The sequence below is a fragment of the Bufo gargarizans genome, chromosome 1, assembly GCF_014858855.1.
Source record: "Bufo gargarizans isolate SCDJY-AF-19 chromosome 1, ASM1485885v1, whole genome shotgun sequence".
Taxonomy (NCBI): domain Eukaryota; kingdom Metazoa; phylum Chordata; class Amphibia; order Anura; family Bufonidae; genus Bufo; species Bufo gargarizans.
In genome coordinates this window covers 296,476,896-296,482,895 of record NC_058080.1, presented here as the reverse complement: position 1 = coordinate 296,482,895, position 6,000 = coordinate 296,476,896, and positions in this window count along the sequence as shown.

The following is a 6,000-nucleotide window of genomic DNA, read 5'->3' as shown; positions in this document are numbered from 1 at the left end:
GTCAGTAAGCAGCTTTACAAAAGTCCCACGTCTTTACGAAAAAGTCACATGTTCTATTAAAAAGTCTCATAAGATAAGCATGGTCCTCACTAGGGTGAAATTGCGCAATTTTTTGCGACTTTTTAAATAGTCTCAATAGAAAATCTGTCTAGAGATTAATTTACATAAGAAAACACGCCCACTTTCAGAAAACTGGCGAGCATAGTGCAGAGCAGAAAAAAGTCGCAAATTTTGGCGCAGTTTTAGTGATTGCGCAAAAATTTGCGACTTTTTCACTCCATTATTCTGACTTGAGCTAATGATAAATCTGGCCCTATGGCTCTCAGACTATGGAGACACTAAAACATCATTTTTTTTTTTGTTTGTTTCAAAAATGCTATTGTGTAAAATTTAAATAAAATAAGAAAAAGTATACATATTAGGTATTGCCACGTCCGTAACGACCTGTTCTATAAAAATATCACGTGACCTAACCCCTCAAATGAACGCTGTAAAAACTGTGCCAAAACAACCAATTATTTTGCTCACCTTGCCTCATAAAGTGTAATAATGAATGATCAAAAATTCATATGTACCCAAAAATGGTACCAATAAAAACGTTAACTCTTACTGCAAAAAATGAGCTCCTGCACAAGACGATTGGCAGAAAAATAAAAAAATATGGCATTCAGAAAATGGATACACAAAAAATATTTTTTAAAAAATGCTTTATTATGTAAAACTGAAACAAAGTAGACATATTTAATATATCTGTGTCCATAACCAATAGCACATGATTTAATCTGGCAGATGAACGTTGTAAAAAAAAAAATATATATATATATATATATATATATATATATAAACTGTGCCAAAACAGCCATTTTTGGGTTACCTTGCCTCACAAAAAACTTAATATAGAGCGATTAAATATCATATGTACCCCAAAATAGTACCAATAAAACTGTCACCTTATCCCCTAGTTTCCAAAATGGGGTCACTTTTGGGAGTTTCTACTGTAGGGGTGCATCAGGGGGGCTTCAAATGGGACATGGTGTCTGTGACAAGACCAATCTCGCCACATTGCATTGGAGAAGCCTGGTTGCCCGCCTGCTTCCTTTAGACTATGGCCCCATGTTGAAATGCTTGATTTTCCCCTGCAAAGACTATGTGAAAGAATTCGGCTCCATGGCAATTGAACTGTATTTGTGTAGTCTGAGTGCCATTCACCTAATAATTGAATGCACTCAAACCTGAGCATCTGGGGATATGTTAAATGTCTATGTTTTATGCAATAGCTGCACAGTTAAATATTCTTATGTCTTTTGCTACCATGTGGCTAATGGAGTTTTGCCTCTGCCCTTGGAGATAAATTGGATTACTTCCCAATTGTCTCCAGGACAGAAGACATTGTGTAAAACTGTGTATTCTCCTGCCTGTGATAAATGCATTAACCCATTGTGTAAGGTAATTGTATCACAGGCAGAGGGGAGGATTTTGTGTGGGAGTGTCTGAGTGTATTGTATGGGGTTACTGGTTGTTTTACAAAACCCTGTGGGTGGTACTAATGTGTAACAATGTGTATATAAGAACAATAAACCCACAGCTCTGGCTCTCCACTGCTTTACCCTCAACACAGAGCTTGGTCTCGTTCTTTCATATGGTTTCCAGTTGGGGAGATTGATGTCTTTAGTAGCTGCCTTTGCATCTGGAAAGGGAATATCTCTTAAATGGCCTTTTATGCCCAGGGTGCCGTTACAGTGTCTAAAAACCAGTCCAGCAAAATCTGCCTTCCAAAATCCATACGGCAGTCCTTTCCTTCTGCGCCCTACCGTGTGCCCTTACATCAGTTTACAACCACATATGGGGCGTTTATGTAAACCTCAGAATCAGGGTAATATATGTTGAGTTTTGTTTGGCTGTTAACCCTCGATGTGTTAAAGAAAAAAATGGATTAAAATGGAAAATCTGCCAAAAAAGTTAAATTTAGAAATGTCATCTCCATTTTCTTTTAATTCTTGTGGAACACCTAAAGGGTTCACAAAGTTTGTAAAAATCAGTTTTGAGTAACTTGAGGGGTGTAGTTTCTACAGTGGGGTCATTTATGGGGGGTTTCTATTATGTAAGCCCCAGAAAGTGACTTCAGACCTGAACTGGTCCTCAAAAAGTGGGTTTTGGAAATTTTCTTAAAAATATTTAGAATTGCTTCTAAAATTCTAAGCCCTCTAAAGTCCCCAAAAAATAAAATGACATTTAAAAAATGATGCAAACATAAAGTAGACATATGGGGAATGTTAAGTAATAAATATTTTAAGATGTCACTTTCTGTTTTAAAAGCAGAGAAATAGAAATTTTGAAAAAGGGATTTTTCATAAATAAAGGTGAAATATATTGACTCAAATTTATGACTGTCATGAAGTTCAATGTGTCACGAGAAAACAATCTCAGAATGGCTTGGATAAATAAAAGCGTTCCAAAGTTATTACCAGATAAAGTGACACGTCAGATTTGCAAAAAATTGCCTGGGCAGGAAGGTGAAAGCTGGCCCGAGGTAAAAGGGGTTAACTTGGGCATGACGTTATCATGTTGGAATACTGCCTACGACCCAGTTTCCGAAGGGACGGGCTCATGCTCTGGTTCAGTATGTCACGGTAAATGTTGGCATTCATGGTTTCCTCAATGAACTGTAGCTCCCCAGAGCCTGCAGCACTCATGCAGCCCCAAACCATGACACCCCAACCACCATGCTTGACTGTAGGCAAGACACACTTGTCTTTGTACTCCACAGCTGGTTGTCGCCACACACACTTGAAACCATCTGAATCAAATAAGGTTATCTTGACCACAGGCCATGGTTTCAGTAATCCATGTCATTAGTCTGCTTGTCTTCAGCAAACTATTTGCAGGCTTTCTTGTGCATCATCTTTAGAATAGGCTTCCTTATGGGACGACAGCCATGAGGAACAATTTAATGCAGTGTGCGCCGTATGGTCTGAGCACCGACAGGCTGACCCCCTTACCCATTTAACCTGCAGCAATGCTGGCAGTACTCATGCATCTATTTTGAAACGACCACCTCTGGATTTGATGCTGAGCACGTGCACTCAACTTCTGAGGTCGACCATGGTGAGGCCTGTTTTGAGTGGTATATGTCTTGTTAAACCACTGTATGGTCTTGGCCACCGTGCTGCAGCTCAGTTTCAGAGTGATAGTAATCTTCTTATACTCTAGGCCATCTTTATGTAGAGCAACAATTCTTTTTTTCAGATCCTCAGTTCTTTGCCATGAGGTGCCATGTTGAACTTCCAGTGATTAGTATGAGAGTGATAACACCAAATTTAACACACTTGCTCCCCATGCACTTTCACTTTGTCAAATGTAATCGGGGAAGAAAAATGGCTAATTGGGTGGGTATAAATTAGGTTCTGTCATGGGCTCATAGAAAACAGATTACCGGTAAGTGTAGTCGAAGTGCTTCCATAACGCCCTATGACAACACCTATCAACTAGGCAAGGACTACTGCTTGAATGACTTTCCTTCCAAAGGCCAGGTCTTAAGTTGTAAGACGATCTATCCCATAATGCTTAATATTTGGGGAGCTCCAAGTGGCAGTCCTACAAATCTGGTCTATAGATACACATCTCCTTTCTGCCCAGAAAGCTGCTAACACCCTGGTGAAATGTGCTGTGAATCCGGATGGAATTTGCAACCCTGCAGAAATATAAACTAATCCTATACCCCTAGTGATCAATCTAGCTATGGTACGACTGGTAACTTTGTCTCCTTTATACTGTCTCTGAAATTGGACAATTAACTGCAACGTCACGATGTGGTTCACTGTGTCATAGGTTGCTGTATGTACTTGCTTTAGTAGCTCTCTGGCATACTGGCTGTGGTGGATTCCATGTAGGCTGGTTGCCAGGGGCTACGTGTAGTTGCGGCAGCCTGTGTGTAAATTGCTTCTTTTGTATACATGCTCTCCTTCCTGTTGTCTCGGTTCTGGTGGGGTTAATGGTCTGGGTGTATCTGCTAGGTGTCAGATGACCTTGTCACCGTCCTATAATAACCTGTCTGCTGTGGGTTTGGAGGTCAGTCTGTCTCCAGCTTTGTTGGGTGCAGGATCTATGCAGCTGACCTGGGGATAGGGCAGATGGACTATCTGTGTGGTCACCTAGTGGGACATCAAGGTCACCTTGCTGAGCATGCTATTGCCAGAGGCAACGTGTTGTTGTTGCAGCATGTAGGTGCCTCCTCCTTTCTCCTCTGGCCTTCCCTATCTGGTGCCGGAGGGGTTAATTATCTAGCTGGTGGGGATTTCGGTGTGGCCACTGGGTTCATATTGCCTGTGGCTTCCAGGCTGGAGTTTGTCCTCCAGCCTTGGTGTGTGCTGGAGTTGCTCTTGTCCTGGATATGTAATCGATCCAGTTTGAGGGCCACCTAGTTGGACAGTGATGTCACCATGATGTCTTCCCTTTGTTCCCTCTGTTTTGTACCCTTCCTTACATGTTTGGTGTGGGTTTATGTTTTGGGTGTGTTGGAATGTCTAGTTTGGTGTTCCATGTCTGGTATGTTTGGTGTTATCCAGCATGGTTGCTAGACATTTCCCCTGTTTGTTGTGTCCTCCAGAAGGGAGTCCCTGGGTTCCCCGGAGTGGGAACTACCAGTAAGTTAGCAGCTCTGCCTGGGGCTGTCATGCATCCTGTCCGCATGGGGGTCCAGGTAGTTTCTGGTTCGCTGGACTCCGTGTTTGTTGTCTTTCTGCTGTGTCCTCGTAGGTGATCGGGTTTCAGTACGGAGGCACGGGTGACAGTCGTTGTTGCCTCGGCAGGTGAGTGCTTGTCGTTTTGGGCTCTTACCTGCCATCCAGTTGCTGTTTACTGACTTTCCCTTCCTTGCACCTAGGATGAACTGGTAGTCTCCTTTTCCTGTCCTTTATCCCAGGGATCATCAGGGCCAGTTAGGGTCCGAAGTTCCAGTGCATGAGCCATCCTACCATCTGGGTTCGCTCATGTGGTTAGGTGGTCAGGACTAGGATGAGGGTTGCAGTACGAGGTGATCAACTCCCTTTTCCCGGCATCAGGGCTAGTTTCTACCCATCTTCCCCACATTGTACAGTGGGGGGTTTCCCCCACTCCCCACTGTGACATTCTGTGTCTTATGGTTCAGCTATCTGTTCGCCCATGGCATCTAATGGTCGAGTTCTGTGTCTTGTGTATATAGCTCTGTCTGTTCGCCATGGACTAACTCCACATGGGAAATAGGCATCTGCTAGTCTGAGTCTATGCCTTCAGTGAGAGGGCTCCTGGGTTCTCCGGAGGGAGGACATCTAGTCTATGTAGCTGTACAGCTCTGCCTGTGACCGCCATGTGTCGTTCCGCATGGGGTCCAGGCATCTGCTTGTCTGCCTGTATGGGCAGCTCTGCCTGTGACCGCCATGCATACGTTCCGCATGGGATCCAGGCATCGGTTCCGTTCTGTCTTGTCTGAACTGTGTCATGTGCTGTTTGTTTGGGTTTCCGTCCGTCCGTGTGTGTGTGTGTGTGTGTGTGTGGACTGCTGGTGCTTCCACAGTCAGTCTCTGCAGGTAAGTGGCCAAGTGCACCGGGACCATCCTGGAGGTGCGACCAGTGAGCCTTTGGTTAAGTTCATCCCCACCATCAGGGGCTCTGTGAAGAACGGGGCTCACTGAGTCTTCACTCTGGGTTTGGTCCAGTGGTATTAACTGCCACTATACCCTTACCTGCTGGTCCAGCTCACTGTCATGTCCTGAATCTGTTAATAAAGTATTCGGTTTTAGTCATTGCTTTGTCTGATTGCTTGCCTTGTGTTTTTTGCCTGAGATATTCTAGGGGTTGGTAGGACCCTTGCTAGAACATGACACGCAAAGTCTTCCTCCATTTACTAGTAGCCTTTGAAGGGGTTTTCTCATCATAGACAATGGGGGCATATTGCTAGGATATGCCTCCATTGTCTTATAGGTGCGGGAACGGAGCCCCGTAAGGTGGTGGCTGGAGGACTCC